Source organism: Triturus cristatus, chromosome 3_1 (genome assembly GCF_964204655.1).
Source record: "Triturus cristatus chromosome 3_1, aTriCri1.1, whole genome shotgun sequence".
NCBI classification, from domain to species: Eukaryota; Metazoa; Chordata; class Amphibia; order Caudata; family Salamandridae; genus Triturus; species Triturus cristatus.
Window position 1 is genome coordinate 888,350,695 of NC_140583.1, and position 23,770 is coordinate 888,374,464.

The window sequence follows — 23,770 nt, forward strand, 5'->3', positions numbered from 1 at the left end:
GTAAATGTAGGCCATGCGAACAAGATAGAGCAACCTTAAGGTCTCACACATGAAACTCACCTAATTAAGCCACTTTTATATTTATATGCAAACATCAGACATTTTATAAGGAAATGTTTTTAAAGTCTCAGTAACACATAGAACCAGTACAATTCTGGCAGCAGCTATGCTGACAGGTTAATGTGCCAGACAGTGAGAAGGAACATGAAGCAAGAGGAGGCAGAAGGTGTGTGTGGAGAAAGCTTATCTGTGTCACATTAGTGAAAGAGCACTTAAGTCTTTTATCCCAGCAGGGTGGGTAATGTAACAATAATGCTTCTGGAAGAGTTACAGATGTGGTGTATGGAAGAGGGTAAACTTGTTTACAAATTTGTACTCTCCCATTTATCACTTAACAACCACACCACTGGGAATACATAAACACGTCTGACTTTGACAACACATTTATAGCCGAACCTGATACTGACCATGTAGCCACATTTGTATTATGGGAGTACATGCTAATTGCCTCCTAGAGTGAGCAGTCTTCAAATCTGGCCTGTATGTTGGTACCATTGATATGTCTCTCTGGTCTATGGCAAGCTGCCTGAAGGTTTTCTGTTGTTGGTGATCATTTCCATCAGGAGCCTTATCTGCAATGCATGTATGGGCTTGGGAATGAGCTCAGGGAGTATATGTACCCAGCCTTTATGCTGGTTCTGGATATATTGAAAGGTATGGAATGCAGTCAGATAACAGTGCAATTCCTGGGAGAGAGCTGGCAATGGAGCAGGAAGAGACATCAGTCTGCCTTAGTCCTGGTTCACACTTTAGGCCAGCAACCTAGTGAATGAGGGGCCCCTGTGCTCTGAAAGAAGGCTTTGGTGTTCAGGGAATCTGATCCAATCAGGTATGTTCCAGATACGTCTAGTGTGATGGGGTAATCTGAGACTAATCACATAGTAGCATTTGCTATCTTCGGATGTAGCTGGTGGGAGTGTCATTGTAGGTACAGCACAGTCTGAGAAAGGTGGCTTAGGGAGTATGTGCAGGGGGTGGAACAGCAACATAGCACTTCCAGTCAAAGAAGAGTCTCTATATGTGTGCTTGGACAATCAGACTCAGTAGTAACAGCATTCTTCCAAGTTACTTGTGATGTACGCAGCCTTCCTGCAGATCCCACTGGTCAGAGAAGGTGTTCGGATTCAGGATATGGCGGCCATTCGAAAACTGATGGCGTTTGTAGATATGAATTGTGCATAGGTGATGTTCTTTTTTGAATTCTGAAAAAAGTGCAGCACCACTGGATACAACTTTATACGTCCAGCACTTGTTAGCAGGGCTTCTCTACTAGTGAGCCACTGTCCCCTCACTATTTTTAATAGCTCGCATATTAGTGTTGGACTGCATTAACTATTTTCAGCACGGCTCCCATACTTAAACTTGATAGTATCACAGATTTCAGTAGGGCTATTATTCTACTAATGGACGGTATCAGCACTTCTCTGTAGAGCTGCTGTACTTTAATGGGCCAGTTACGAGTTGAGGAGAGTGGTATTCCCATTCAAGTATAATTGACCTAGTACTCCAGCATACAGATTTTTAAGGAGCAGGAACACCAGATCCAATTTACCGGCCAGAAAATCCAGCCGGTAAAAACATCTAAGGCTTATACAACTGGAGCAGTCCAGCCTTCGACCCCGCCCAGTCCCTTCTGACAGCACAGTGTGAGGGGTGGGGCCTGCAGTGCTTTCTCCTGCCAGCCTAGTTCTTACCCTGTGTGCTGACTGCATTGGTGATAAAGATAACAAGTTAAAACAATACACAAGGGCAAACTATGTGTAGCAGGCTTCATCTAAGTGTTCTACAGTAGTATACAATAGTCATTCTCCAAGACTGCTTGTATTCTGTAGTTAGGGACTCAATCCTGTGTAACATAGACATAGATCTGGCATATAAAACCTGTTTTGCAGCATTATTTCTTCTTTATTCCCATACTACACATGTTCTTACTCAATGCCAGCATTATTTCAGCCCCAAAAGAAATTAATACAAATGGGATAGTCGTGAAAACCAGAAGAGTGGACGGGGGGCGGGAGGGGGGACATGAGGCATAATGCTTATGACCCATCCACAGACCGGATGGGCTTTTGATTTTGTATGATGGTGCAGGAGCTGCTGCTGGGCTGAGTCAGAGTCAAGCCTAACTTGATCCTGCGTCCGGGACACTTTAACTTGCAAGCATTAATCCCACTGCTTAATTTGTAAAATAAAAAGTGCAGTGGGCCAAAGTTTCTTCAGAAGCTCACTGACGGTGCAGCCAACTGTTGGCAAGGCTGGCTAGTCTTAATTCCACTTCACACCTCTTTCATCCAGCACCCTGCACTTCCTGTTTCTTTATCTCACTCTGCTGGTTCATGTTCATCCAGGGTGTCTGCTTTCGTTTTTGTTTTCGTCTCTTATTCTTCCTCCTTCTGTCTCCCTTGGCGTCATTGTCTGATGATGAAAAATAAGCCCAGCCCCTAAAAATTGCGCTGGTGGGCCCTACCTGAAAGCGCCGGCTCAAATTCAGCTCTGACTAATGCAATACAGAGGAACAACCAGTGTCTCCTCTGGTCTCAGACCTGGGTGCTGGTTCGCACTGGAATACAATGGAAAAGGGAAAATAGTGGCTTAACACTTTTTTCAATATATCTGCATACTTCCTTCATTGAAGCCTGCATTGTCTTAAATGATGCATCCAATGTACATAGAGAAGTGGGTAATTCAGATCACTTCTTAATACAAGAATAAGTTATGCAACTACTTCCTGCTCTACAGTTTATAATTTGTAATACCACTCCACTGGTGTCAATAAAGTTCTACTACACCAACATTTACCAGGCATTGGCAAAGCCAAATCTTCTGGCTTTGATCTGCCAGCACGTGTGAAGACACTTGTAAAGATAGTCATTCACCAGTTCGTTTACATGCATTGCCTATGTGTATGCTGTCATATTAAAGCCTTCTTGGCTATGTCAGTGCTGGAAAAAAGTAGTGAAGAGGTCTGTTTTCTGTAAAGAATGCATATAGGAGATAAATAATTGAATAGGATAAACATTTCAGTAGTTAAGAATACCTTTCAGATGTATAATAGTCCCTCATGAATTTCAGTGGAAAGCACAATTTTAGGTTTAAAGAATTGGTACAGTACATCCTGCAGACAGCAGTGCCATGGACGTCATTTAGGGGTGCGGGGGTCTTAGCTGCGACCCCTTGCTTGCTCCTTCTGAACCCTTGCACTGCATTTATGGCCCTGGGCCTCGCTCATAGATGGTAAAATCAGTGCCTGGAACACAGCGGCACTCATCCTTATGGACATTGGTTGGGGATCCACACTGTTTGTTTTCTGTCCATTTTTTTTATTACACTAATAGTGAATAGTATCATGTTATTTACCATTAGTGTAGTGTGCAATAAATAATGGAGTCCAATTAGCTGGAATATGGCCATCCATGGCAAGGTAAATACAAACTGCTTTTAAATGTAATTTGTGTGCGTGCTTGTGGGTGAGAATGTGTTTATGTGAGTGAGTGTGTTTGTAAGTGTGAATGTGCGTGTATGTGGAAGCATGTGAGTGAAATTCAACGTCAAAGGTCATGTGGTGTAACTTCTGGTTTCCCTGGCATTTTGGTGAATTGACGTCCATCAGCTGCGCTGTCAAGCCAGTCCAAACAATGATGAATTGGTGCACTTTTACATGTCCCACAGTTGCAACCCATTTGTGTTCTCCAGACAATTCCAGCACGTTTATTCACGGTTATATAGGTTCATGTTGACTGCTAGTAACTTATTCAGACCAGTTTTGAAAATGGGGTCTGGTACTTGGAGTTTGGTTTTTCGCATTAGAAATACACGGGGATAAACCAAGCACTGGGTTGGAAGCGTGATTGTCCCTTGCCAAAGTACACCATCAAATCTCTGCTCTTTCCTGAGCATATATTTCATCGGAAGAGTATATGAGTGTCTGCCATTGAACTTTCTATTTCCACATAAATTGATTCTGCTGAAATATTGTAATATTCCTTAGATTGATTTTTATTCATATTTCATTAATATTTTAGTAAACATGCATCTTTTTTTTATTTTTATTTTTTTATTGAGCTGAAAAATCGAAACATAGAAAGAAATGTATTATATCTCGGCAAATACTCAATATATAGTCGGTAAATGATAAAGAAGCGATCACTCAAAGTATAATCTATAAGCAATACATTTCAATCATAATAAAACATTAGCAAAAAGTAAAAGTCTCCTTTGACATAGAATGATATTATAGTTCATTGCCTCGTAAATAAGAATTATTTGGGTGGATAAAACAGTATATATCGTACAAGACCAATACAAGGATAAACAACATAGATCATTCCCCATTTGTTCCATATTTTTCCAAACCCTCCTAAACTTTTGATCGCGTCAACCCTTATTGCGTAAGCCTCTTTGAATTTACTTGTGCAGGTCATTTTTATATCCCATTCTATATATGTGGGAACTCTACTTGTCCTCCAATTCTGCAGAATTAAGGATAGCATCACCAGTGAAGTAATTGAAATAAAGGCTTGCTTGGCTTTAATATTAGTTGCTGTTAGCTTATGTTTTGACCAACCGGAAAGTGCCACAGCAGGCTCCAGGATTTGTTGGCTTTGTAAGCCTTTACTTAGAGCGCCAAATATTTTTTCCCAGAATTTAGCCAGGAATGGGCAAGTAAAGAAAGTATGAAGCCAATCTCCACCATCTGGTTACTGGTACCTAAAACATCTATCTTCCAATTCTGGGTACATTCTATGTAAAATGTTTGGGGTGTAGTATGCTATCCATCATGAGAGTAAAGACATACACTCAAAATGTGCAGTCCTTAAGGCTTTACTACTGAGTTGCAAGATTGTCTGCAACTCAACCTCGGACAAAAACATTGCTTTGTCGCGGAAATGTTTGCCAAGAAATTCTTTATTAGATGGTTTTCCTCTTTACTCTACAAATGTCTATACCAGTTACCCACCCTGTTCAACCTGGATTTAAAAAGAGCAGTCAATAACGGTGAAGGAACGACACAAACAGGAAATCAATTTTCTTTCCCCAAGGTGGATAATTTGGATAGGTTAGAAACAGGGTCTCTAGTTGGCAGGGGTATGTACCCTAGTCCAAGCAGGGACCACCGGTTCCATAAGGGGGGACCTCAAAGTACCCTAGACCACCCTCCTGGTAGCTTGGCGCAGAGCAGGTAGGCTTAGCTCAAGAGGCAATGTGCAAAGTACTTGCGTAGCACTGTTTGACCATGACACAGTGAAACACCACAAACAGACACTACACCAGTTGTTGATAAAAATATAAGATCTTTATTTATACTTCAGGCAAGATCAATAATCAGGTAAATCCAGTTTTCAGGCAAGATCAAATCACAGGAAGTTCATATATGCCAAGAGCTCTTATTTGCAGTGTCTTTCTAACAGTGTTCTTTGTGAGGGAAATAATCCTTCAAGTTCTGTCAGTTTCATTAGGCAAACGATCTTGCAACGATCAGTTCAGTCTCAGGTCTGGAGAAATGACCCCTGTCCCAGATGTGGGGAAAGTCAGTGGAAACAAGTTACGGGCTTTGAATTTTGGGGGTCTTTTAGGGCTTGTGCTATCCCTAGTGCGCAGGGCCCTCTGGCTGTATGGTTGGGTTCAGGCAGAGATGGGCGCTTCACAAGCAAAATGCTACCACCAACGTAGGGCTCTCAATGCTACTATGCCCCCACTACACCTATATCCAAGAATGCGGCCGATGTCAAACGTCAATATACCCCGGAAGGCAGGAGGCTGCCAGTGCTTCCCCCGATCCCTCCTCACCCACCCCTCAGCCAGAGATTCACATGGCAGCTCGGGTCTTCACTCTGAGCGTTACCTGGGGAGGTCCCGGCTTCACTCCTTGAGGCAGGCAGTCCCTCCATTGGCAGCTTGTTGACGAGAGGCTCCCGGTTGCTGGGCAACCCTTCGGCTCAGCTCTCAGGATGGCACTCCTGTTGCTGGGGCAGCCCTCGCGCCGGCACCCAATCACAGCGCGGCGGGTCCCTGATGTCACAAGGGAAATCCTCGCTGGGCTTCCCCCGGCTCCCGGGCGGTGGGGGATTCCGGGCACTCAACACATCACTGCCTCAGCGCTTTATAGCGCATTCAGGTCCCGGGTGACGGCGGTGATCTCGGGGGCAGTTTGGAGTCCGTTTGCCAGTAATGAGCAGGCACCCGCGCACAGCGCTGTGGGACTGCATTCAGTGACACGCTCCGCTCGGGCCAGTGACCGTGATTTCAGGTTCTCAGTGCCTCCTCCTTCCAGCGCTTTTATCGATCAGTTAGGGTCCCGGGCGGCGGCGGTGATTTCGCATAAACAGTGCTACTTCTCCACAGCGCTTTCAGGTCCCAGGCAGTGGCGGTGATTTTCAGGAGTACAGCACTGCAGGGGAAATTTATAAACAGACTGTTGCTGTCCTTTTCGTTCCTTTTTGCAGCAAGGCAGTTCCACGACGCTGCAGGGACAGTCCTTGGTGTCTTTGCCGTCCTGGTGATCCCAGTAACCAGGGGATCAGTCCTTCTTCTTGTGGAGACACTCTGGAGATGTTCTATAGGTCCTCTCTTAGCAGGGCAAGATCAGCAGGCAGGAGGGCAGCGCAGCAAGCTGGGGCAGCAGTTCCTTGGAGCAGTCAGTCTCAGCAAAGGTGGCAATCCTCCAGCAGAGTTTCCTCATGGTCCAGCAGTGTAACAAAGATGGGTGTCCAGGACCCTCCCATTTATACCCTGCAGTCTAGTTACTAGAAGGGGGAAGAAGTCTCTGGAAAGGTCTAGGGGGCAGGGGTTTCTGGAAGAGTTCAGGGAGTTCTGGGATGTTCCCTGCCTTTCCTGACCTGGCTGTCACAGTGACAAAAGGCAGGGCCGTTAAGGCTACAGTGGGCAACCAGTCACAGCCCATTCAAGGGGAGAAGGTGTGAATCACCACTCCCACCTCACAGCCCAGGCAGGCTATCAGTATGCAGATGGGAGGGGGTAGTCTGCAGAGCCCAGACTAAGTGAAGACTTTCTAAAAGGGAGAATTCTAGAGTAGTAGTTCCCAAACCCCATACATCATTGGAAAGGGTTTCCCGCCCCGATTCTAACAAGACCAAACATGACAGACTTATTAGGTCCCAGTCAGAAATTATCCCAGAAGGGGGGTTCCCAATGTTAGCCTATGGAGGGTTAGGCCTCACTGCAGTAGCAGGGGCTTGTGGCAGATATGCCACTGTCACAATGTTTTAGGGGAGAGCACCTGCACCTCAGCACTGTTTAGCAGTGGTGAGGTGCCCAGAGGCCTAAGTCCCACAAAAAGGTATGGTAAAAATGGGAGGCACAAGTGCGAGAAATGTAGGGGGAGACCACCCTAAGGCTGACAGGTCCAACAGGATAAATAAAAAAAAAAAGGGCTTACTACGATCTCCACATCTTGCTAACATTTTGTGCTAAGTGATACACTTCCCTCCCAAAAGAAAATGGCCCAACTCTCTGATGCCATTAGAATTCCAAAACCTTAATTGGGTGGACTGGATTTGTAGACCTAAAACTTTATATTCCTCTAACTGGAGATAGCCATACCCAGCCTCTGGCGCGTGGGTAGTATAGAGAGACTGGAGTCTAACACGGAGGCCTTGTAATGAATTATACCTCGTTCTTTTTGGCAGTTTGGCTGTTTTAATGAAAACCAGAAGCTGTGATCCTGCTTCCTTTATCATACTAATTATAAAAAAATCCCCTAACAACTCCCTTGAAACCAACATACGAACCAAAAAATCGAGGAGGGAAGCTTCATAGTATAGATGTATCTGGGGCAAGGCCAACCTGCCCTGATTTACTCCCAATTGTAGAACTGGATATTTGACTCGAGGTGCTTTTTTATTCCAAGCAAACTGACGAAAAGAAGCATCCAGCTCTTTAAAATAAGCCAAATTAATTTTTATTGAATCATTCATAAATAAAAATAACTAATAAAGGCATAATTGAAATATTTTGATGAGGGCAACCCAGCCGATAAGAGTAAGAGTGAGAAGAGACCATTTATCAAGTAGATCTTTAATTTTTTTTAAAGTTGCCTCGTAGTTCCGCCTGTAAAGTTCCGCATAGGAATTAGCTACTTAAACTCCTAGATATCTAATCAGATTGGACGAAACCACTGGATAGTGAAAACTACGTGGGAAATGATCAGCTTAAGTGTTAAAAATCAGGCTTTCTGTTTTACCATGATTGATTTTGTCCCTGCCATTAGATTGAAACTGCTGAAACCCAAATTATGTTGACATTGAACTCATCTGGCCTGAGATAGAGAATTCTATCATCGGCAAATAATTTGTACTTGGCTATCCCTTTCATTGGAGCTTTAATTGCCCGATTGGCCCCGTCTCCTGGCGGGTCAATGGTTCGATAAAGAAGGTAAAGAGTACAGGCGATAAAGGACAGTACTGCTGAGTCCCCTGATTTATATCTATAGTTCCAATCATGTTAGATTTCAAAATTTCTTTTGCCTGTGCACCCTTGTAAATATTAAATAGCATATTGATGATTATACTGGGAAATCCAACTCTTTCAAGTGCAAAAAAAAGAATATCACAGTTAACAAGGTTGAATGTTTTTTCAGCATCAACCATCATTATATATGCAGGTATCAAATTGGCATTAAAGAAATCAATGGCATGGACATTTGCCGCCCAGGTAAAAAGTAAACATACATCGTTAACAATTTTATGATAGTACAATAATATGTATTGGATATCAGATTTTGGAACGCTGACCGACAAGTAGTACTGTGCTCATCCCATGGTATAAACCCACCAGTTCTTTGAGTACTAAATTATGTTTAGTCAATGCCTTTCAGCTAGTGGTGGTGGGATTCCATATTGGTTTACATTCCCACAGAGATGTTACATTGTCTGAACGGTTATGATAGTTCACTTTTTTTTTGATACATTGTACTCTTCAGTTCAGAAACTCCCTTTCAGTTACATGGCTTTTCACTAAATGCATACAATAGCCTCAGTTATCATAGATCTGCTCTTCATTTCATACACCTTGCAGTCCAACAGTACATCAAGATAAAATTATTGCTATACGAACAGGAAAGGATCATTATATGTTGATGTGTGTGTTTCCTTATTCGAAAACCTAACAAACCTGCAGCAACGTGCTACCATGACTCAAATACTCTGACATTCCTTCTCAAAATGTAACATCCAGTATTGCAAAAACCACGCTGGGTGGAAACTGAAATTTGCTAATATTTTGCACGAAAGAGAGAGGTGAATTAAACTACAAACAAGTGTGACACATTGCTGAAGTTGCTAATTTATGTAATGCGGCCCCTAATGCATGTTTAATGTAGAGAATTACATTTGGTTGAGTTAACCTATGCTGGCAGTGTTCAGCTAGAATGATATGACAAACATTAATGTGACACATGCACTTCTTTGGAAATTACAGCTACTGAAGTAGAGGGAAGCATTTGTATGAGTATACTAAACAGCCAGGTCATGTAGTTCCCACTAATCCGTCGGACCTGAGTGTTTGTTTGACAACATAAACTTTGGGCCAGGTGGCTAGACTGATTCCGGGCACCCCACAGGATATGTTGGCCTAGGGACCAGCAAGCTCTTAGTGCCACAGTAAGTCTCCCTTACTTTACCAGGGAGCGAATCGTTTCTGGCAACCACTGAACATGCCAACCGTGACCCCTCAGGAATCGTGGAAACAGATCCGAACCTTTCGCTCAATCACTCATCCTTACTTGTACTCAGAGAAATATACAGAGAATAAACACTAGGAGGTTTTCAATATATTTATTGCACCAACGTTCTTCTTGTGTAAAATACATGTGCTGCGATATGCAGTCCACAGAAGCAGATGAAAGTGATTACAAGCACCAATAGCTTAAATACTAGATAAAGTTCTACCCTGGTGCTAAAACAGTGTATATATGCAGGCATATAAACAAGGCAGTAATCAGACGTACTCCTACTATGCAAACCCTACTCTGAGTGTACCTAGAATGTGTGTAGGTGTAAAGCCAAGAATCCCCCCACGGGACGATCCAACCCCATTACCTGGTGGGAGAGAATATAGGAGCCCGTCTTGGTCATGAACTGGACACCCCTCACGGAGATGTCAGACCGCTGCATGGTGAAGTCTCAGTATGCAGGGACCCTCGGTGTTAGCTGAAGGGCCTTCTCTACTAATGTTATGGGATGCTCTTTATTTATAATAGAAAGCAGCCTTGCGATCTGCGTAAAGATTAGTGATGTTATGGACATGTAGATAGCCCTATCTCCCGTGGATGAAGATATAACGACATTTGTACATAGTGTGTAGAAGGGCCTTGTACATGATGTTAGAGGCATCATGATAATGTTGTGAGAATCTAGATGTGTAAACAAAGTAGTTTCAGAGAAACTAATCCAACATTGTCGTGCACGCAAATATGCACAGAAGGTCATGGCCGAAATGTTATTGTGAAAAATAGGAAAATGTAAGAAATGACCCGCTTGGCTGCATGGGCCTAACCTGGGCACATAGCCTAAGGAAGAAAAGGTCATGCATATTGAACTTTTGTTGTAACTTATAGGTGATCATCCCTAAGAGGATTAATGCCCCACTTTCCCCATCATGAGCCCAAATGTAATTTTCTCCTCTGACCGGCCTATTAGGCAATCAGTTCGTGCCTGATGGGCTAATCTGATAAGTCATTGTGGGGTCTATTGTTTGGAGGTTTGTGGGTCTGTTTTAATGTCTGGTGGCCTGTGTTTCCTGGTGATTTCCCTGATATTACCACAAATTGCCTGTAGCAAGCATAAATCAATGCACTCTCCCCTACTTTACAAAACACCTATACAAGTTCAAAACTGCCTCAATTGCAAACATTTTTAGCTATCTGATTCACTAAGAAGGGCCACTTTTATTTTGGTGCCCGACTCTATTTTCCTTTCCCAGTCCGACCCTGGTGAGAACCTATGACTAAATGTTAAGTTGACTTGAAACATGCATAAATAATTTTCTAGCTGCAGTAGCACCCTCCCCAGTCCTGGAGCATACAAATAAATACACCACACACGGAGTAATCACACACTGTTCTCTGATTACATCATGACAGTTAATCACACACCTTAGCACCTCCCAGCCAGTTACATACTTCCTCTGTTGAGTCCACCCAGAATCGCAAGGGTCCTAAGTCAGCCAGATCGAGTGGCCTGAAGTGGTTGAGCTGCACTTCTGGATTTTTAAACTCATAACATTTACTTTGGGAATGTGGAGATTTGATCATAGTTTTCAAGGTTAGGATGTGCGACAAGAAAGTGCATGTGTCATGGCTCCTCTACTATGCACCCCCGCATTTGCGTAAATTGTCTCCTTCAGTAGCCGAGGTGTGCTTTAGATTTGGCCACAGCATGGGAGATTGGCTTCATATAGGCTTTACTTGCCAAGCGTTAGCAGGCTTCTGTAGGCAAGTTTTTAAGTGGCTCAGCATTTAACTCCAGGTAACCCTAGAACCAGACCTCTTGGGAGCCCCATTTGGATGAAATACCATAGCAAATCTCACTGTTCGCCAGAAGCAGCTATTTATTTATAGCTTCTCTAGTAGCCAAATCTTTGATCTTACAAAACTGGAGGTCAGTTGTCATCCCTTCATATGATGCTTAGGCACATAAGATGAGGCACGTAAAACCAAGGGAAAATCTCTATTCCCAAAGTGTGGGGGCTGTAGCGAAGTTTCAGAAAATGTAGGAGATGGATTCACCGTAGCAGAACCCATTCAATGAAATTGGGGGGTAGTGGTTGATTTAGAATTATTATTGTAAATGTTTACTTTGTACTGATGTATTCCTACATTGATAATGCCATTATTTATTGTTGATCTGTGATGCCTTATGCTATTTCCACCTTGTCCAATAAATAATTAAAAAAAAAAAAAATAGAACATCCATGTGTCAGAATATCATCCAATAATATTGCATTGAAGGCATAAAAGGGTTTGAAGTATGGTGTTGACTTCAGGAGCGAAGAAGCAGAAGCCTGTAAGCGAATCGACGTAGCTAGACCTTTAAGGGGAAATATGCAAACATGTTTGAAAAGAATTTTGGAAAATGTAAGCTCTAGGTACATGAGATCAAGTTGAGGAAGTTTGCAATATCAATGATGAATAAGTTGAGGAGGGTGCCTGCAGCTGTGAGAGTAAAGTGTCTCCAGTGTAAATGAAATGGTTGAAAAAGAAATTATAGAGTATGGATAATACTCATTTGACTTCCCCTGTGGTGATTACACACAAGGGAGTGGCAACTTAAATTGTGTATACACTTAAGAAATTAAATAAAACCATTATTCTTTTCAGTGAACTGATAATGGTTGTCTGGGACTAAATATTTTACCAAACTTGATCTCAGACCTGCTTATTGCCAGATTAGTTTGCATGAAATATCTAAACTGTTCTAACACTTTAGAAGGTTACCATTTGGTTTGGCATAGGCAGCCTTAGTTAACAATGACATCTTTATTTAAGTGGTATAGCAATGTGAGATAGTTGTAAGATGCTAGGACGTGTCAATTTCAGGGCATAGATAATGTAAGTTCATTGTTCAGGATTGAATATTTGGAGTTCAGGATTACTACAGAAGAAGTATGTGATAACTCAATTTAATAAATATAATAATATCTGAAGCAAGGCTTATTGACAAATATCAGGTGAGATCGTTCAGCAAACGTTTTTAATGAATATTTCTGAGGGAGTCTGAACTCTTTCCTCCCAGCTCAGGATGTTGTGTGGCCAACTATCATATTTGCAGGGATCCTGATCTGTCTCTCTCTTGCATGTTTTAATTATTTTTACTTTAATCAAATACTTAACAGAGCCTCAAGGACTCATCACTTAGTCATCATTTATCCATTCCCCAATTAATAAAGACTGTGTCCTGGTGTTCCTATTTAGAGGACACATGGTCTGGTACTTTGGGATAGACTGCTCTAACATGTGCAGGACCAAGCTGATTTGCATAGGGCTAGTCTGTGTCTAGAATGCTACAGGTGGAGAAAAATGATGGACAAGAATGCGGCCTCAGTGACCACTAGGGGCTGACTTTAGACCAAGCATTCCTTCCATCATTATGCTTAGATATGGGTCCTGTACTCATTTTGCCATCGAACTCACTCATTCTGCAGCTCACTGATGAGTCCCACGTAGGTTGAAATTGTTCTGGGGTTGCTTGTGTAGCCATCTGGACAGGACCTGACCTGGCGGTTCATGCTGCATTGCTCGTAATGGAGCAGGGCCGTGGCTGACTTGCATATGACTGCTCGCTCTCTCAAGAGTGTCACAATGAGCAAAAAATTATAGACTGGAATGTATCCCAAATGATTGCCAGTGGCTCACATTTATTTAAGCTTTGTTTCAACTGCTTTATTGGAGTGTCTCAACATGTGACTGGTATGCCCAGATGTGGGTCTCCTGCTCCCTGTGCTATTGGACTTAAGCTGTACCTTCACTTATAAAGTCCAAATAGGTTGAATCCAGTTGGGGGTTGTTTGTTTTGCCAGCTGGTAGTTTGGACTGGTCATTGTTTAATGTGTCTTTTGTGTTTGTCTTTTTTATTTGTTTTAGTATATGCCCTAATATTCTGGTGTAAAGTTGCATTTTATAAATATAAACATAAGTGGAAATGAGAAACATTTCAGGCTAAGTTTAGGTGTCAGCGAGTCTCATTTTTTCTGTTTTTTGTGTGTTTAAACTAGGGGTGGGTGGCACTTTCGGAATTTCACTCTGCAGAATTCCTCAGAGCTACATAAAAATGCTCTGAGATTCCGCAGAGGTCCGCCAATGGGCTGACATATGTATGTCACACTGCTCACGCTGCAATTTATTGCCATCAGTGTGAATGGCACCGTAGGGTCCACAAGTGCGTGCGGCCATTTGAGTTGAGTTTGCTGCCACTCAAGAAGAAAATGTACTCAAGGGTCAGCAGATCTGCTCAAGAAGTGGCCTTCTGACCACGACTGCCTGTATTAGAAAATGGTGCCAGAAGATGCCAAATCTCACTTGAGCTCGCATTTCTGCACACTTGCGGAAAGAAATTCCACCACTAGCGATTGGAGGAACTGGACCGGGACACGGTGTTACAAGAGTAACGCAGAGCCACCAAATCCTGCCAATTCCGCGGGTGGAATAAAACATCCCGCCCACCCCTAGTTCAAACTGAAATGTGGGTCGTGAAGTCTAATTACAGGTTGGTGATCCAAAAAAGTTGCCTAACTGCTCTTCAGTTACATCATGGTCCATTCTTTTACCCTCTCTCCAATTGGTCAGACTCTCAGTTACCATCAATGTATTGCTTGATAAAATACCAAATGTTCACAGAGGCCTCTTTTCTGTCCACATGTATCCACTTCCCCCACCCCCCAAAAAAATGGCAAACTTTTTTGTAGTTACATCCATTTTGTTTTATGGAAGACCACTGGTATGGACTGGAAAAGGTATTGGGGCTTTGAAAAAGCATTAATTTCAACTTCTGCGATTCTCCTCTGCACAAAAAGTGCAGAAATGTCTCTAGTTGGCAAGATTTTTCATAGGCTCTGATTTGAATCATTTAGCCTTCAACAATATGGTTATGACATTTAAAGGTGTATTCCCAAGTTTGTAATAAACTTCCAAACCCATTTGAAGGGGGGAGGTTCTTGTGTGTCTTCACCATTTCTGGCTTCTAAGGTTGATTTTAGATTCTTTGACTGCCCATGATTTTTCTTGAGGGCAAAGCTATTTCAAAAACTTCTAATTTACCCAGTTGGTCTAGAAGTGACGTCTCCAGTCATCTAATGACATTAACGCATCAGCAGCAAATGGACTAATATTGGTTATCCCCCTACACTTTGACACTTTCCTATCACCTAATAGTAGTAGGTTCTATAGAGAGGGCAAACAGCCAGGAAAAGCAAGGCACCTGTATATGGTTCCAGGAAATGCAAGGCACCTGTATATGGTTCCAGGAAAAGCAAGGCACCTGTATATGGTTCCAGGAAAAGCAAGGCACCTATATATAGTTCCAGGAAAAGCAAGGCACCTGTATATGTTCCGGGAAAAGCAAGGCACCTGTATATGTTCCGGGAAAAGCAAGGCACCTGTATATGGTTCCAGGAAATGCAAGGCACCTGTATATGGTTCCAGGAAAAGCAAGGCACCTGGATATGGTTCCAGGAAAAGCAAGGCACCTGTATATGGTTCCAGGAAAAGCAAGGCACCTGTATATGTTCCAGGAAAAGCAAGGCACCTGTATATGGTTCCAGGAAAAGCAAGGCACCTGTATATGTTCCGGGAAAAGCAAGGCACCTGGATATGGTTCCAGGAAAAGCAAGGCACCTGTATATGGTTCCAGGAAAAGCAAGGCACCTGTATATGTTCCAGGAAAAGCAAGGCACCTGTATATGGTTCCAGGAAAAGCAAGGCACCTGTATATGTTCCGGGAAAAGCAAGGCACCTGTATATGGTTCCAGGAAAAGCAAGGCCCCTGTATATGTTCCGGGAAAAGCAAGGCACCTGTATATGTTTCCTATTTTTTTCCCCAGGAAGTGCCTTAAAAAAAACTGATTGTCCCCATTGACCGTATATATTTCAGTTATTTAAATCTTGCTCAATTATTGTGCATGCATATTACACAAGAAAAACCACAAAAGTGATTACAGTAAGTGATTATAGTTCACTTTTTTGCAGCCGTTTAATTCTGAATTAAAGCAACAGTGACTTAGCCTTAGCAGAGAAAAGCATCACCTTGTATGTTTAGCCATAACTTCGCTTATTGTGTGTTTTATGCTCAGAATATTCCCAGTTCTTTCATGTACTAATATAACCGTTACTTACCTACAGGTATTCGAGTGAAATGATTTCCTGGATGAGACTCTGTTGACCTATCTGCGATAATGGCTTCAGTCCCAGGAAGCACAGCGCCACTTTTGGAGAAAAAACAGAGGCAGTCTCTAAAACACATATGATCAAGTTACCAGTTTTGAATGAGGTACGACACTTATTAACTATTTAAAAAGAGGTTTGCACATCAGAACCAGATTGTTTCTGTGTAGTGCCTCTCTCGTGCTAGTTTAACCCTCTGTCTGAATAAATCATTGTCATCCGTGTCTTTTATTAGGTGATGTTGGGCGATGTTCCATCCTCGTCCATCTTTTTTGTCTATTATTTGTTATTGTGTACGGTCAGTAGTCTGTTAATTGTACTAGGTAATGTCCGTGATTTCAACATAGATCACCTATAGCCGTTCATATTTGGTACTATTTTATGATCAGAAAGAACTTTGTAAGGCGAAACACATATAAGTTTATTCACATAACACCAGGCATTTAATGGTTGTGTTAATGGATGTTAAAACGTGGACTCAGAAGGGAAGTAGAAAGGGCCAGACGTTTGAGTGTTCATCAGCACAATATTTTGTAATATGTTCTAAAAAACATGGCATCTAAGCTCGTGTATGCACTTTTAATTTAGCTACATCTTAAAGATGCCTGCCAGACCTCAATAGGGCACCACCGCATAGGTACTTAGCTGTTTACATGAAGGAGTTGAGACCACAATCCCACTCATTCCGTGGACTGCTTCTGAGGTTTTGCGTTCATTACAAACCTGTGCTGAATGAGTCTGAGATAAGAAATAGAAGTGGATAGGCGAAGCCGTATAAGGGGGAGCTTTTCCACAAAGGGTTCTGAGTCACGTTGAATAGACAAAGAGGGCGAAGCTCGAGTGGTCTAGGATGTCACTCAGGCCTGAGGTGAACAACATCCCAGTGATTCACTTTTCATCCATCTTATATACTATGGTATGCATACCCCCAAATCACCTGCCCCTGGTTAAAACTGGTACACTCAGGGAGAGGAGCAGTGGGGGAGCCACTGTCATCCATCTGTAATTCTATATTTCAATGCTTTATTGAAGCGTAACTGTAATGTTGCTCAGTACAGATGCAACTGCATAACAATAATAAATAAAACAGTTTTGGCATGATTTAGCTTGGTTATAAACTGAGCTGACTTTCCACATGGACCGCCACGGTTGTGCTAGCCGTCGGAATTTAGGTCTCAATTATGAATGCCCCAGTATTGGTGCAATATTTAGTTTCCCTGATAGAATTGGGACCAATATGCAGATGTTGGTGTTTTCAACAACAAAATCTACCGTCCCAGTATTTTCCGGGTCATTCCCCCCCCTCCCCCCCTGTATTTATCAATAGGGATAACCTATTGATAGCTACCTATGGAAAATTCCAACTGTAGGATTTTAGGCACAGACCCATAATACAAGCCCCCGTGCAAACGTGTTCACTCAGGTGTGAGACTTTACAGAGACACTTGTAATTGAGGCCTCAAATTCATTCAGAAAGGACAATATTGAGCTTATTATGAGACTACTGGCTTTTGAATGAAACATTATCCCGTATATAACCTTAAAAACCTTAAATTGAAATTTTTAGGGAAGGTACATATTTGAGGAATATAATGTACTATTTATTTCCATTGTCAAACGTGGGGGTCCATATCACATGAGAGGCAAAGGCTCGATTGAGTCATGATGCCCCTTTCCTCTCTCAAAAACCCAGTAAATGTTATATTACTCGATGCACAGCTGCATGCAAACAGATATTTATCTAAAACCATCTTACAAAAGGTTAGATTCGTACAGTCAGTTGAAATTATGTTGAAATACAATGAAGTGTCTTTTTGACTATCACCCATTATTTTTCTGTGTACAGTCAATCTACCATGCAACCTGTGAAGCAGTAAGCCGTGTTGTAACTTCAGTTTCACAGTGTAATGGTGATAACCTTGAAATCGATCAATTGAACTGTGTATATTTATTAGTATACCTGATACTTGCTCTAATAACGTTATTGGGCCATATTTATTTTCACAGGCATGGACTAAAGATACTTTTTCCATGGCATTAAAAATAAATGTGGCATAATAATACTGTACTAATAAATGCATGTTGACACATTTATTACTGCAGTGGAAAGGTCAAATTTGAGCTTATTACCACAGTGCAGTAAAATGGATATTAGAAAAACACTGCTTACTGCCTCATTGACCGATTGTAACAGTCACTTAGGGAATAAAACTCCCCTAATTGTTAGGAGGTCTCTTCTACATGATTTTACTATACTGCACACATTTAGGGCCACATGTACGACCATTTCATTTTGCGAGTCGCAAATTGTGATTTTTTTAGACTAGCAATTAACGAGTCACAAAATTAAATATACAGCAGTGTCTCAGACACTGTTTGCAATTTCCAATTGTGTCGCAAGGGACCTGCCTCACTAATATTTGCTCCGGCCCATTTTAGTATCTGGCAATTATCTACTAGAACCCACTCTGGTCGGATGGAACTTTTTACTTGCCCAATAGCGTAGAGGGAATAAACACAATTATCAGAAAATGCTGTCCGCAATTTGTCATAATCAAGGACTCGAGACTTAATCTCTTGGCTCTCTGGCTTTTATTATCAGCATAAAGATTTGAAGATACAAACTCCTCAATACGAGGCACAATAAGTACATAGGCACTAACACAAATGCTACTCTACGAAGAATCCGCATACGACTAAAAATAACTAAAAGCACAATTTCTAAAAGCATGAGGTAGAAAACTACCAAGCCAATGTCGATATTAGGGACACTGGACCATACCATCTCTGTCCCTACTCCGTACTAGATGACATCCCTACTTAGCAATCCCTTGAGACCCTCACTCGAAAAGGTGTCAGAGTGAAACTTCCTAAGAAGTCTTCACTTAGAGAGCTTGATCTAAGTTGCCCCCTCTAGCTCTTCGCCTAACCTCTCTCTGCTCTGGGCTGCTCTGATCTGCCTCCACCCTCGGGGCACTTTCCCTAATACAGAACCCCAAATCTCAGAACACGCCCGCCCTTTGCGCCTCCTCTTCAGCTGGATCGTCTTTCAGTAAATTTCCACAGAGCGCTGTCCAGTTCCATCGTCCATCAGCTTGGCCTTGAGTCCCAGACCCCGTCCGCACTAGGAGTTACGATTGGCACATTCCAATGCACTCCCATGTCTGGCTTTAACTACATAAGTCAATTCATGAACAAAGAGCTTCTCTACTAACGAGCAACTGTCCTTGCACCTGGGGTGAGATCATGCAAGGCAGACATACTTCGCATCTTTTAACTTTGCAATTTACTACAGCCTAAAACCTCTACTGGAATAAATCCTTTTTGGCCTATTGCCCTTGGTCAACATAAGAAAATACCAGGCCTTTCGCCTCAACGATATATGTGAATTCTGGCCACTACTTCGGTTACACAAGCATGTCTAAATCACCTTATTGACATTTACGTCTTTCTTTCATGTATGTTTAAACTAAACAGGCTACAGACACGTATTCTAAACTACACATTTTAACATCACATTGTGTTCAAGTAAGCTAAACTCTATGCATTTCTCCAATACGTTCACAATATGCTTGTACATAGCTAACACTTCTATTTAAATCGATATAGGTTATACAATTCTTAATACATTGCACACAAAATACCTGAGTACACATTTGATTATATGCGGGTGCCGACTAACAGTGAATATAACGCACCCCTACAATTTTCAACCTTTTAAGCGCTACATCATATTCATGATGCACATCGCATTTCTTGACCCATTGGGAATGGCTAGCACTCCCAGGGATGGTGGCCTGCTGGGGTCAGCAGACCACCATGTCTGTGACTGCTTTTTCAATAAAGCATTTTTTTAAAAAAAATGCAGCCCCTTTTACGGAAAGAAAAACGGGATGCATTTAAAAAAGAAAATTAAATGTTTCTGTTTCATTTTCTAAGAGTAGGTAGTGATTTGTGAGATCACTGCCTGCTCGTAAAAAAATGTTATTGCTGTCAATCACAAAGGGGAAGGGGGTCCCGTGAGGATCCCTTTCCGTTTGCGCCTGACTTTCACCTACTTGAGGAAGATGGTAAACTGCGATTGCTTAGCGACCGATTTCCAGCCGCAAAATAATTGTACATCCCCCTGCGACTCGCTATTGGGAAGGCACACCCTTGGCATGCCCCTTCCTAAAACTGATTCGCAAACCCTATTTTGCCAGTCGGTAACAGGTTGTCGACTGGCAAAATAGGGTTGATAAATGCTACAGGTCATTTTAGCGGTTGCAAACGGTCCGATTCACTGTATGCGACCGCTAAAAACAGTTGTACATGTGGCCCCTAACCCCTTGAATCCAAGTATTGGTTAACACAATTTGGTAAAACAATTGTGTAATAAAAAATACCATGTAGTAGGCCAGCGTCAGTCAGTATAACACAAACCATATATTCAGATGAGCGGAGTCTAATATGCTGTTTGCTGCTGTTGTTGAGGGATGGGAGGCTTTGTCTTTCATGAGGCAGGGCCCTTCCTCACACCCAGCACTGGTTATAAATAGCGTCTTGCACTCTGCACATTCATATGTATACCATATAGATATATGAACTGCAGTTGAGGTACAAAGTGTAGGTCTGTGGAGCCATATGGAGGACCCACTCCTCTGCACTTGATAGGAAAGATTCATTCAAAGCTATTTTATGTAGAGTTCTTTGCAGTGCTTGTGGCATGGTAGAAAGAAAGCCAAGACTTGAGGTTGCATTTGAAATTTTGCTGGACATATTGTGTTCTGAGTGAGAGGGCATTCATGCTCTTGCACATTTCAAAATGCTGCCCTGTGCCATCTTTGGTCTTTATTTATAATTATTCCAATATGAGTGTTTAAAACCTGGTTCCTGTGTGTTTTTACACTGTACTAAGAGTGATTTAGCCTTCTTTGCACTCATCGGAGAGCAGAGCCAGTTATATAGCCTTTAACAGCAGATCTGCTTTAGTCAATTCTTTTCAATATCAGTCAAAATATGTTTAGTAAACATTTGAAGATGTTCTTGTTCTGTTGAATTTGTGGTCCCGAGTACGGGTTAGCTGCTTTTCCCAATTTTGCTTCTTAGTTGTTGCCTCCTCTTCATCACTGTGTCTACCACTATTATTCCTCTTTTTAACAGTGCAATCTGTGCAGACAAATACAATAAATAATGCACTCTTTCAGTAAGGCTTAGCAGCGAAGTCTGCTTATTTGACAAATGTGGAAGGATGTATGTCACAATATCTTGTAGTAACATATCTTTTGCATAATATTCTACCAAATAAAAATATATATGTTGTCTAGGTATACAGATGTGGAATTAATAGTAGTAAGTAAGTTTACAATGTTATGTTCTAGTTGCAATACTTTAGCAGGATGCTACTTAAAACTCGATATTGTTGTCAATGCTTCAGGTAATCTAGTTCTCATTCGTGCTGTTAAGAACACAAGCTATGAGTTTTCATAAAGGATTTGGGGTCATGGAAGTGGAAGTGGAGGGAAGTCATTTCAAATGTGTGAATCCATGAAATGTATTGCTAATGCCCCCACATAACGTTTATGTTAAAATACTGTTTTGTTAGCAAATACTTAACCCTTTCCAACTAACTACAAATGTAATCTAAACCTCTTAATATGTTCTTTGTTAGGACTATTATATTGTCAATGTTGCTGGTCAAAGTACCAAAAAAAACACATGCAACATGGAATGCCGATTGTGTACATCACTTATTTTTGCTTTATTTGCCCTCTCTACATTTTTACAAAATGACGATGCTTGCAAGATCGAAGTGACATAAAAATGGTCTACTGTATGTGTTTTCTGATATTAGGCTTCCTCACATGATTGTTTGTCGTAAATCCTTCAGCTGTGATTGCTTTTTGGTTTTGTAATATTGTACTTAAAGAAAGATTATACTGAGTTTTAATCTGATTTGCATAGTTAAATATATGATTTAATATTTAATACCATAGTGAGGAAGAACTCTCATAAAACATAATTGATGCTTTTTTATTATGGCTGGAACAGTGATTCCTTGATTCCTTCACGGTCAAGAGTGTTCATGTCCATTTTAAAGTAATATCTGTGTTGTTAGTAGGTCTCTCAATGGCTTTTTAAGATGAGCTAGAGAGGAGTCCTTTCAGTCAGCATAAGCTTCATTAAGTATCTAAATTGAATGCACGCACAAATTGTCCTTGACTTTGTCGGGCTTACACTTTATCTTTTTCATTTTTTCAGTTTATTTGAGAACATAAGTTCATTTCATCAGCAAGTATTTTTCATCCGTTAATGACACTGTATTGGAATGCTCAGATGTAGAAGAAAGATAAAGATATTCTTATGGTCACATTACTTCGAGACCTTAGGCTCTTTGCTATTACCAACGGGAAGCAACTTTTACAATGCAGTCATTACATCGCACTACATTTACAACGCAGTCATTACATCGCAACATCCTTTACAATGCATGTCACTACAATGCATCCATTACACTGCATGTCACTACAACGCATGACACTACATCGCATGTCACTACAACGTAGGCATTACATCGCATGTCATTACAATGCATACCATTAAAACGCATAGTACCCCTACACTATCCAACACTTACCCTACTGTTGCACCCCCTGGAGTTAGAATAGTAATTTTTACCCCTACACTATCAAACACTGACCCTACTGTGTCACCCCCTGGAGTTAGAATAGTAATTTTTACCCCTACACTATCCAACACTTACCTTAAATGCAATGTAATGGTATGCGTTGTAATGGTATGCGTTGTAAAGGTATTATGCGATGTAATGGAATGTGTTGTAAATGTAGTTAAAAAAATGTGTTGTAGTGGTATGCGATGTAAATGCATGCGTTGTAAAGGATTTTGCGATGTAAAAACTGCGTTGTAAAGGCATGCTTTGTAAATGTATGCATTGTAACGTCATACATTCATTACCAACACCCTCCTGCCTTCCCCTCTGCTTTTTGGCATCTCCGCAACACTGATAGGTTACTTTTCAAAGAAAGATTGGGTAACGAAGGGGCCACATACACATTCTCAAGCTTTCCTAACCAGCACTGTACGACAAGTTGGGAAACTGGAAATCTACAGATTAGGAGTCACTGTAAAGGTGGATTCTTAACTTGGTGAGCGTAAGGCATTTTCCCCTCTCGGCTTAATTATAAGCACTGTTTCATGACAGTTGGATGGTCTTATGAGCCTATCCATTCTCTCTTCTGAAACCAATTTTAGTCTTAAACATCAGTCACGAGATATGACTTAACTCTTTTCTCCATCTCCTCATTTGAGACAGAAAAGACACTCCATACCCTGGATGTTCGGGCACCCTTTGTTTTTACCTTGAGCAGGCAAAGAATATGGACTTCTCACACAGACCCCCTCCAACTTATGGATGTGTAAAGTTTGGTAAGCAGTCCTTAAAAACATCCAAAGACCGCTTGGTGGTTTCATGTATACTTAAAGCTACTCTCAGAAGGTTCTTTCAGCCCTGGATTTGTGGTCAGAGCCATGCCACCCTTTCACGATTAAGGGCTAGATTTACAAAGGAAAACGTACACACTTGACCAAGTTTACACTTTTTCATTATTCACAAAACTGCGTTTTAATAGTAAGTTTACGAGTGCAGAGACTCTGCCGTTGGGGTGGAGACCTCTTCACATAAAAAGATATGGCAGGCCTTTATGTCACTTTAAAAATAAGGGAAGGCACCATCAAGTTGATCACCATTGTGAGTATAAAAGAAGCTGTGACATCTGATCGTGTTCTCTTCATATTGATCACTGATGTGAGTGGAATGTT

At 41.6% G+C, this 23,770-nt stretch overlaps 1 protein-coding gene across 1 annotated transcript in view; it reads left to right on the forward strand.

Moving 5' to 3' along the window:
* LOC146861238 (sodium channel protein type 2 subunit alpha-like) overlaps positions 1-23,770 on the forward strand; it is a 544,972-nt gene that overhangs the window by 78,562 nt on the left and 442,640 nt on the right. The window contains exon 2 of the mRNA XM_085645392.1: positions 15,911-16,058. The gene's annotated coding sequence lies outside the window, so the exon portion shown is untranslated. The remainder of the gene's footprint in view (positions 1-15,910; positions 16,059-23,770) is intronic.